The sequence below is a fragment of the Biomphalaria glabrata genome, chromosome 1 (assembly GCF_947242115.1).
Source record: "Biomphalaria glabrata chromosome 1, xgBioGlab47.1, whole genome shotgun sequence".
Lineage (NCBI taxonomy): Eukaryota > Metazoa > Mollusca > Gastropoda > Planorbidae > Biomphalaria > Biomphalaria glabrata.
The window spans coordinates 43853650-43865795 of NC_074711.1; positions in this window are offsets into that span (position 1 = coordinate 43853650).

Consider the following 12146-nt stretch of genomic DNA (forward strand, 5'->3'; position numbering starts at 1 on the left):
ACCTAGCTGCGACCTGCATATTCGTCCACATCTGATGCAGACAAAGCCGTTGTCCGCTGAGGGTCTATGTAAGTTTTCTCTTCGTCTTCTGCACCTGTCTTCAACAAAGGTTTTGCTTTGGGTCTCAAATGTCGTCTCGCGGCCCTCCAACTGCCTCTTTCAGAGGCCATTAGCAGCACTAATTACCACTCGACAGCTTAAAGGAGGACGCGTAACAGAGGTGCCCCCATAGCCTTCAATGGCATAGAGGAGAGGAGTTGTATGAACATATCAAGTTTGTTTTATTTGTATTACTATAATTATTTATTATTATCTACATTTTTACGACAGTTTTTTTTTCCAACCTACACAAACTATAGGCTAATTCAATGTGATAAAACGCCCAACCTTAATGGTTCCCATAGAATGCGTAGTAATTTCTAGATTTCGATAAGTAGTTCGTGTCAATTGCTCTTCTGAACTTGTCATTGTGACCAAGCAGATTTTTTTGTCGTGGACGCCGCTAGGAAAACTAGCGCCAATTAATAGCATGTAATCTAATTACTGTCAGAGGTTTGTCCATGATTTAACGAGACATCTCGTCACGTGGTTCACTTATTTGCATGGAGCATAAACAGAACTTTGTTGATATCGCAAAAAAAAAACAACAATTCTTTAAAAAACAAAAACAAAGTTGATCTAAGGGAAAGAACCGCTAGTTAATGCCATTTATCTCAAGATGGCAGGGTTGAGCACCCTTTCTGCTTTATAAACCAAACTTAATTAATTACTACTAATTGATTAACTAATTGTTTTTTTTTAAATTGATTCGTGTATTGTCATCGAATATGAATAATTAGGACAAATTTCAACTTGATCCGTGAATTGGAAGTGAGAGAAAAAAAAACGTGTCAAAACTTAGTAAGGAGAATAAATCCATATATTGTCACGTAACGTAAAGCAGTTCTTGCACTAGTTTATTTTTAGATTGAATATTTGCATCGCGAGGTCATAGATGTACTTTTTTGACGGAACTTCCATCAGCTTTAAAAATAACATAGAATGAGTAGTTGGGCGAGCAAATTGGTTGGTTCCAGAAAAAGTCTTCAAGAAGTAGATTGAAAAGAGTTTATAAAGACGGAAATATTCAGCTTTGAGATGAGGAGAGCGACTAGAGTAAATGTATTTAAATTGAATTGTATTGTACATTTATGATTTCAAGTTATAGAATAAATGTTTTGTATTTATTCGGAAAATATTCCTTTTTTGAGTTTATACTTTAAAGTAGCAACTCAAGCATTACAATATTGTTTGAGTGTTTTGAAATTGCTTTAAAAGAGAGAACTATTTAAGTTTAGAACAGAAGAAATGCATTGTCTGATCAACACAATCTCGTCGTAGACATCAATCAAGACATCGTCGTCTTAAGGCACTTATACATATTGTGACAGTATATATCCACATCTCTCAACAAGTACTATTTTTGGCACTTATTTACATATCAGACAAAATAATTAATCACCAATAATAAATTAACTAAGTGGTTAAAACTTTGATTTATGTTTGTTTTGCAGGTAAATGAATAAGTTATAAGCTAGTAGAAAATATTCAGCTTTATTGAGAAATAGTCAGTTTTACTACAAAGCGTTATAGAACAAAATAACCCATTTTCATGAGAAATACCCAGATTTATTGCCCATCTTGTATTTTATCTTTTTTTTTTTAGGATGGGGATTAAGAAGATAAGGGTGGTGAAATAAGTGAGATATTGTTTTCTTCCGTGGGACCTATACTTCCTGTCCGGAAAGATGACAGAAGATATCGTGTGGCTAGCCCAATGTTTGCATTACCCTTCACTATAATAAATTCATTAGGGAGGTTCTGAGATCTCAAATAAACATTTAAACCGAGTAACCGACGATATTATTTCATTTTTGTATTACTATCACTCTTCGTGCATCGCCATTTTGCAATCGTATGAATTTTATCATCTCATATAAAAAGTGTCGGAAATACATCTTTTACGGGCGGGTTATGCGCTGCCCAACTGCGAAGTATGAAACTGGTCTATTCTCATCACTGTTACATTGGGCAAGTGTGTTGACTTGTTTACAAGGTCTCAATAGTCCAAGGAAAGTGAACAAAAGCTCGATTCTCAAGTCTGGATTTGCTTCTGTTCTATAGCACGCTTGATTAGAATCAGTGGCGTCACTAGGGGGTAGCGGGGGGTGCGGTCCGCACCAGGTGACACCCAGTGAGTGGGATGACACCCGAATGGAAAAAATAAATATTGGCAAAATCTAGAAAATAAAATCCCGAATGGAAAAAATTAATCTCGGCAAAAACTAGCAGTTAAAAAAAACAAATAAATTTCAAGATATATATGTCTAGGCACATCTACGGTACTAATCTAGATCTTTATTTTATTCATATCTACGGTACTAATCTAAATCTTTATTTTATGCATATCTACGGTACTAATCTAAATCTTTATTTTATTCATATCTACGGTACTAATCTAGATCTTTATTTTATGCATATCTACGGTACTAATCTAAATCTTTATTTTATGCATATCTACGGTAGTAATCTAAATCTTTATTTTATTTAAGGCCTTATTGTATATATTTTCTTTTCTTTGGTAAAAATGTCCAAAAAGTTACGTGATAACAAGAGAGACGCAAATGCAGCTTTTTTTTTTTTAAAAAAAAACAGACATTGTTTGTTATTGCATTGTAGTTATTTTATATTTTGGTATTAATTAGGCGAAAAAGACTTTATTGCTAAATTTAATACAAATAAAATTATTAATTATGTGACGTCGTTTTTTCGTCCAAGTAGAACCTTTCTACGTTAGCAGCAAGAGCGATTCAAAAGATTCTTTTAAAGAAAACATTTTAATGCCTCTTCAAGAGTGTGACTGTAGAGTCTATGCCGTTGTTACGGCATTACAAACCAACTTCTCTCAACTAATATCGTAATATTGACGTTTTTTTTTCTTTGCGTGAACAGAACAGGCCCGCTAGAATAGGCCCGCTAGAATAGGCCCGCTAGAATAGGCCCGCTAGAATAGGCCTTTCTAAAGATAGGATGATCTGAGGACAACAAGCCCATTACTTACTCGCATGAACTACTGCAGTTTTTCTCAAGTTGTGGTGGAGGGCACCCCTTGGGACGGGTCCGACGTTCTCTCACGAGGACGCAACGCCCTGACCAATGGGGAGAGGGTGAAGCAATACAAAATATTTTTCAGGGGTAAAATTTTGAATATTAACCAATGACAATATCAATTTTTAATAAAGTTTAAAATATTGTAAGATAAAGACTGAGTCTCTTCTAATAATAAGGATCTTTTCAATTGTTTACCGTTTTTGTGTGAGGCGTTCATAAAAATATCGATTTAGAAATTTTGAAGAAGACATTTCAAAACGTCTCTACTGACGTGATTCTTTTTGGTTGTCAGAATGGTCAAAATTCTCTAGTCTGAACGGTCGAAATTCTCTTAGTTTTTAACATCGTTAAGTTGACGACCTTAGTGTGACAAAAACTAAAAAGTTTGCGGCAAGGCTTCTTACTGAACATGAAGATGATCTTAAGACATACGTGCGTTTTATGTACCTTGACCATCCCCGTATAATAGTATTGGCCAATGCTGCCTCCTTCTTTAATAGACTTAATTTTAGCAACTTTTTAAAAACTAGTATAAAAAGTTCGCTCAGATTCCAAGAAAATATTTTTTTATCCTCGCACTCCGTTATAATGTAACATGTCTCTAGCACTTCAGATACGGCCCTTTCACCTCGTCTTTATTAAATTCTAGTTGACCTACAGACTACTTTCTAGTACATGATTGACTTAAGATAAATTAGTTTCTAAAGATTAGATATGCTGAAAAATGTTTGGTGCCAGGGGCTTCGACCCGGACCTCGATGGGTGATCTTTAAATTCTCCCCGAGACCAATAGATGACTAAGTTACATTTTCCCCTTTAGATGGTAGTAAAAGTTTAAATAACACAGCAAAATGTTATGCCGTTTCCGTCTAAAAGTCTAACAAAAGAAACATGTTTAGGTGATTTTAATAAAATATACATTGTAAAATTTGCAAAGCTATTGAAAAATGTCATAAACAATGGGATTTTCAAATAATTTGACTAATTTTACATTTGTGCAAAAATCTATGAAAATCTACTGTATTGGTTTAACATAATGATAAAGTTGATAGTGGGGTGGGGGTGACACCCTGAGCTAACCGGACCGGGTGACACCGACCCTAGTGACGCCACTGATAAGAATGGCAAAGTTTATTCCACTATATTTTAAAGAAGTTTACATTCTGTAGCAGTTGGTTATGTTCTAGCTACTTTCTGATCAAATTTAAGATGGTTGAATCGGGGAACTTTTCTTTAATTGTTGTTGTATGTGTGAGGATCAGCTGAGGTAGGAACATATTGACCATAGGGGCGATTGGGCTAATGCCTGATGGGTATGTATCCTTCGGTCTGTGAGGTCGCCACTAACTGGCCCGCTCTGAATGACATTAAGGTCAGTACACGATTTGATAGTATTCTCTCGCCTTACCAAAAGATTTGAGCTTGGTACTTTTGGTAATGCCTCATATGTTCCACACATTTCTTGATAATCTGACAGGATGAATTGGCATTGTCGATCTCGAGACGTCTATTTCAATAAACTGTACAGCCAAGGTAGATAACTCTGTCCACTGCATTTATTTCTTGTCTATTTATTTTGATGCGTGGATCGGAGTACGCTTTTCTTGGAGCTGGCAAGTACAGAACTTGTGTTCTTTTTTTTTTTTTTTGTTATTTAACGCCCAAGTATGTAGGCCTATACACTGGCGGATCCAGAACTTCGGAGTGGGGCGATTTTTTTCCAAACCCTAACCCTAACGCCCAGTAAACCCTAACCCTAAGCATTAACGCGCTTACAGTATATATATATTAGAATGTTTTTAAAAAGCAGTGTTTATCAACCTTCGGCGAAAACGCAGACAAAAAAAGTTATGTTGAGGCCTTTCTCTTGACAGCTAGGGGGTCTGGGGGAGCGCGGTAAGCTAAGCCCCGACGCCAAAATCGTTTTTTTTTTTGCTTTCTTCACTGCAGAACCGCATTCTCCTGACATCCACAGCTCATTATTTATCCTATTAAAAAAAGCATCTTTTGAATAATGTTTTACTTGAAAATATTCTAATATGAATTTATAGGCCCTTACTACATTGCAAATACAACCGATTTGTTCTTGAAAAGATAAGATACTTCACATATTATTTCGATTAAGGCTTTGAGGATCGCAGACCAAAAAAAACTATTTGGAAAAAAAAAACAGCCATGTTGAGGCCTTTCCCTAGATTCCGTGGGGGTCTGAGGCCTTTCTCTTGACAGCTAGGGCGTCTTGGGGAGCGCTGAAAGCTTCGACGCCAAAATCGTTTTCTTGCATTCTTCACTGTAGAAACGCATTTTCCTGACCTCTACAGCTCATTATTCATCCTATTAAGATAGGATCTTTTGAATAATGTTTTACTTGAAAAATATTCTAATATGATTTTACAGGCTCTTACTACATCGCAAATACAACCGATTTGTTCTTGAAAAGATAAGATACTTCACAGATTTAGATTAAGACTTTAAGGAACGCCGCCGAAAAAACATCTTTTCGAAAAATAATATTTTTTAAAAAAAGCTCATTTGTAAGTGATACATTTTGTTCAATAGGCATGTTTGTAATTTGGTTTGTTACAGAACTATAATTCAAAGCTCTAAAAAAACATTTTGGAAGTGGAAGGAGAAATTAAGTGAACCAATTAGATTTTACTCTAAATTTTTTGCATTTTTAGTATTCAAGCATAAATTGTGAGTTATTGTCCCAAATTTTTTTTACAACAGAAAAATATCAGTTTGAGTAAAGGTTGAAAAAGGTGACTAGGAAAATAATATTTGGGTTCAGACTTCATCTTATTTGTTACTCTTATAATGAGAAATTTCGTAAAAATTCTAAATTATCCAAAACAAAGTCTTTCTTAAAATAACTCAATTCGTGTGCAATGACATAAACTCTGTTGCCACATTTGACTATTCTGTTAAAACGTCATCTTTTCATCTGGTAAGGGGAGAGGGCGGTAGAGTGAAAACTTTAATCATCGCTCCTTTTTATAATTTCTGCTAATGATCGCATTTGGCATTAAAAAATATGGGGTGGGGCGACTCGATAAAAGAATTCAATTTATAGCATATATAAATTATATTAGTGACACTTTTTTTTTATTTTGTAATTTCTTAACTAAAATACAAAAAGAAAAAAGCATTGGTTTGTCCGATGGGCGGAAGGCGATCGCATGTATCGCCCCTCCCACCTGATACAACCCTTTTTCATTTTATATTTACTTATGATAAAATTTGAGATCAGATCGTGTGTCCGACATTATATACAAATGGATTAAAACATCAATATATAGCTTATATTAATTAATCAACTAATTTTGTTCAAAAACTATATATTTCTCCATAAAAATAGGACCGCCCCACACCCATTCAGAGGGCTAGAGTGGGGAGGGCAGCAGAAGCAATCGCCCCCCCCCCCCAATCCACCTCACCGAATCGGCTAAGATACCAGAAGTGTAGCAACATAATATAAAAATTATATTGTAATTCAACTAATTTTGTTCACAAACTATGATTTCTAATTAAAAGTAGGACAGCCCCCCCCCCCCACTCAAAGGGTTTAGGTTGCAAGGGCTGCAGATGTATTCGCCCCCCACCCCCCATCCAATCGGCTAACAGGGAATGACATAATATAAAGATCGGTTAAAATATCAATAACAAGTTTTGATTATATAGATATTTAATTGATTCCGTTGACAAGCTGTGATTTCTATAAATAAATTGGACCGCCCCCCCCGCTCGAAAGTTTATGGTGGGGGGGGCGGGATTGATGCCACCGCCACCTCCCAATCCCACCAAATCGGCCAACATATTAGAGTGGGGGGCGAAATAATCTAAAAATAGGTTGAAATATAAATAATTAGTATATATTATTAACATAACTAATAAATTCGTATACAAATTGTGTGAATTCTATACTAAAATTCGTCCTCCCCCCCCAGGGGGGGGTCGGCCGAGTGGGGGGGGGCGATCGCCCCTACCGACCCGCCCCATGGATCCGCCAGTGGGCCTATATGCACTTGAAAAATTACGGACGATGTTTTTCAGGTCAGATAAAATAACAGAACCATGATTGTTACTGCTTTTGTTATTTAAAACAGATCTATGATTGTTACTGATTGTGTTTCTTTAATCCGCTTGGAGTTGACACCATCAGATCTATACGTTATCTTCTATGGCCATAACATCCTTGAATGCACCTGATTGCATAGCGAAGAACATGATACAGAAAAGCCTCGGTTTCAGGACGCAGTCCTGTTTTACCACATGAAATGAATTGATCTTACTAAAACAGTAAAGCAGAACATTTGAATAGGAAATAAAGTGACAAATATATATGTTAACATATCCCTATGCACAGAATAAGAAGATCCCTCATCAACGAACTATATGCTGACACATCAGTTGACAAAAAAAAAAAAGAAAAACATTTTAAAATACTTATACAAAGTGTAATTTTATCAATTAGTTTTGATCACTCATGTAATTAAATTTGTAATAGATCTCCCCCCCCCCCCATTTTCCCAACTGGTCCAGACAAGTGATAGGATGATAACGCCTTCACAAAGATAAAAGTATGAAATTGCGCTAAACAAAAACAATTGGTAAAAATATTTCTAATCGCACAGATGTATTATTGTTAATATAGATCAATTACAAATGTAATCTCATAACTAATCCAAACTAATTGATACTAAGTGACACAATTACACTTAATATAAGCTTTTTTAAAAAGTATTTTTGTTTTTTTGTTTTCTTGTTTTTAGATACAAATTTAGATAAGTGGCGCGAACACCTACCTTATTTATTTTGTATTATTTTTTAGACATTTATACTAATGATGGAACTCGATAATGACGTGAAGTAGACATAAAATCTAGAAAGTAGAAATATAGACCAGCATAACGAAATAGTTACTATTTTGGCATTCGTAGAGTTACTTCAAATAGTTGCTTCATTCTAGTGCTATTTAGACTTATCCCATAGTTTGAACAGCTGCCGTCTGACATAGCTGTTTGAACGATGAAGACGGATACCAGTTCTTGATAATAAACACAGTGTTCATTCACACATTCAACGGAGTCCACTTTGTGTGTGGAAAGAATGAGCTCGCCTGTAATTAAACGACATTGTACATCATGTAAACATCACAATCACCACAGTCTGTTCACACTGACACGAATTGTGTAGAACTATTTTAAAAGTACGGAATAGGCTTGAAGTTGTTTATTAAGTTGTTTATCGATTTATTTCTTAATCGCTTAGTGTGTGTAAGGGAAGGATGCTCACAAGATGCACTATCTACGGCATAAGCTAATTCATGATCAAGGAAAATGTCTTCAACTTATAGTACTACACTGTAAAGTCTGTCAAAGATCCAATTATAAAAGTGAAGGCACGTGTTAGTCACGATGCTCTGTGCCATCCCCAAGCCCCTACATGAGTAGGCTTATATTTTAAAGTTGTTTACGAAGCTTACTGTCATTCAAAGAATCAATTCGTCGGCCGCCTCACCGGCCCCTCGTTGGGTGCCGGCCCATGTACTAGCGGTTCCAAAACTTTGGAGTTTGGGGAGGCGATTTTTTTCCAAACCCCAACCCTAACGCCCAGAAAACCCTTTGCACAAATGCACAAATGCACATACTGCATATATATATATATAGCGTTTTCTTGCATTCTTCACTGCAGAAACGCATTTTCCTGACATCTACAGATCATTATTCTTCCGATTAAAAAAGGACCTTTTGAATGTTTTACTTGTAAAACAGTCTAATATGAACTTATAGGCCCCTATTACATTGCAAATACAACTTATTTGTTCCTTGAAAAGATAAAATACCCCACAGATTTAGAGTAAGGCTTTGTGGATCGCCGCCGAAAAAAAAATATTCGAAAAATAATATTTAAACAAGATTACAAAGAGAGTTTGTGTTACACAAACTCAGAGGCGGCCCCCGTCGAAGTCGGATCCCTGTCGGATCTGCATATTCGCAAATAATATTCAAGAGGTGATTTAATTTTGATGGTCAAAAGTAATAATGTTTCAAAGATTCATTTGCTATGAAAATTTAAATTTAAATTAAATAAAAAATAGTAGATTAGTTTTAGTATATTATAACATTGCAATATTGATCAAAACGTTTGGAAATGAAAATCTACACTTTTTTTTTACACTTTAAGTTTAGAAATTGAAATTCTACATCTTAATCCTAGTCTATTTTAGTCTAAACTAGATCTAGAAATTCTAGATCTAGACTCTAAAATAATTTTAATTATAATATAAATCCAGATCTAGATATACTGTAATAAAAATCTAGATCTAGTTTTAAAAATCTAGATTAGATCTGTAAAATATTTGTGTTACACAAATATGCAAATAACAAACTAGTGTTTAAGAGGGAAGACATATTAGGAACCCCATTTATTACGTAAACACAAGCGGTGTTGCACTGACGCGCTAGTGTGCAAATGTACATATAATACTATTATGTTACATTTCTCTTCTTTAATTCAGAAAATCTATTTATCAGAATAACTAACAAACTAGTCAACTAAAAAGTCAATTCACAAATCAAGTCTCTTGGGTTTGTAAACCATTCTGCCTGAGCGTGTTACGTAAGGTTCATGTGGTCTAGCGGTGTTAGAAGAAGCAGTGTGTAGTGGCAGCTCACAATCTAGTGTAGTTTGTAATCTTGGACTCTCTAGATCTAGTGGTTCTGGTTGTTCTGAGATGTCATCTGGAAAGTCATAATTATTGTCAAATCTGTTTGCTTTCTCAGAAGACTTTCTGATGTGTTTTCTGTTTCTTCTGTAGACCTTATTTCCACTTTTGACATTATATGATCTAGGCTTAGAATGCTTCGAAACTACTGTTCCTGGTTTCCACTTAGAATTAAGTTGCATTCTGACTGCCGTTCCGTCTTGTAGTGGATTATGACTCTTAACTCCATTCCTCTTATCATAATAATGTTTCTGAGACTGTTTCTTGGAGTCAAAGTGTTTCTTCACCACCTTGAGATCTGGTGTCTTAGGTGTGAGTATTTCCTCGCTCGAAGGTAACAAATTTCTGGGTCGGCGTCCCATGAGTAATTGTGCTGGCGACAAATTAATATTACTCAGTGGAGTAGTTCTGTAGTCTAATAGCGACAGAGATTTGTCTTCGCTTTTCTTCCAAAGTTTCTTCACTGTTTGAATAGCTCTTTCAGCCTCGCCATTAGAACTCTGAAAATGAGGACTCGACATTTCATGCTCTATTCCGTATGATTTACAGAAATTCAGGAATTCCCTTGAAGAGAACTGTGGCCCGCTATCTGACCTTAACTTTCTAGGTATTCCATGGCATGCGAATATACTCTTCATTGCTTCGATGATATCTGATGTAGTTTCCTGTGACAGTTCTTTGACATCAATAAACTTTGAGAAGTAGTCAACTAGAAGCACATACTTTTTACCCTCAAAGTTAAACAGATCACACCCAACCATGCTGTATGGAAGGTCTGGTGTCTTGGTAGGCATTAGCGGTTCTGACACATTTTGATTCTGATGTTCAGCACACCTGCTACAATCCCTAACTGTCACTTCAATGTCTGCATTCATGCCTGGCCAAAACATGACTTCTCTAAGTGAGACTTGTGAATCAGATTTAGCATGTATTTACGTAAGCTTGGTGGCATGACTATTCTCAGACCTTTGTATATAATACCATCCGAAGTTGATAACTGGTCTCTTGAATCCCAATATGGTCTGACTTCAATTGGAGTCTCGCTTCTTGTGTCTGGCCAACCAGTCATAATTACTTTCAGAAGCATTGAAAGTTCCTTGCTTGTACAGTCTTTAATTTCACTGTATTTCGAATCACTTACAGAGATCATATGCACTGAATCATCTGTAAATTCACATGTCTGTGTATCAGTATTTGGTAGATGTGCACGAGAAAGTGTATCGGAGATAAATATTTCTTTGCCTTTTCTGTAACAGACTTTCAGATCATACCACTGTAGTCTTATTAGCATCTTCTGTAATCTCATTGGTGCTGACAATAGAGGTTTCTTGAAGATTTGCTCCAGAGGTTTGTGATCATTATAAACTGTTACTTCTTTACCAAATATGTAGCAGTGAAATTTGCTTGCTCTATACACAATTGAGAGCATTTCCTTCTCAATCTGAGCATATCTTGTTTCTGCATCCGTGAGAGCTCTTGATGCGTATGCAATTATACGACCTTCCTGGAGTAATACTGCTCCCAGTCCATCTTTACTTGCATCACATTCTATCTCTACGTTCTTGTTGACATCATAATATGCTAAAACTGGAGGGTTTGTACAAAGACGTTTCAATTCTTCAAAACTCTTGTTTTGTTCATGATTCCATTGAAATTCTATGTCATCTTTTAGAAGCTTTCGTATTGGAGCATCTGCTTGACTAAGATTAGAAATAAATTTTGCTAGGTACTGAATTAAACCTAGAAATCTTCTGATTCCATCTTTGTCTTGAGGAGCTGGCATGTCAATAATTGCCTTTAGCTTTGCTGGATCTGGTTCTAAACCTTTCTCTGACAAGATATGACCCATATAAGGTACTCTGTTTTGCCTTATCTTGCACTTGTCATAGTTCAGCTTTAGATTGTACTCCGTTGCTCTTTGCATGACTTGTTTCAAAATGTGATCATGATGTTCAACATCTCTACCAGCTACTAGAATGTCGTCTATGATGACATATGCTCCTTCAATACCTTGAAGCATTTCATCCATAATTCTTTGGTAAATTTCTGGCGCTGATTTGATTCCAAAAGGTAATCGTAACCATCTATATCTTCCCAGAGGTGTGTTGAAAGTTGTGAGAAATGAAGATTCTCTTTCAAGCTTTATTTGCATAAACCCTGACTTGGCATCGAGAACTGAGAATATCTTCGAATCTGAAATATTAGTGATCACATCTTCAATAGTTTTTATCTGGTGATGTTCCCGTCTGATTGCTTTATTGAGATCTTT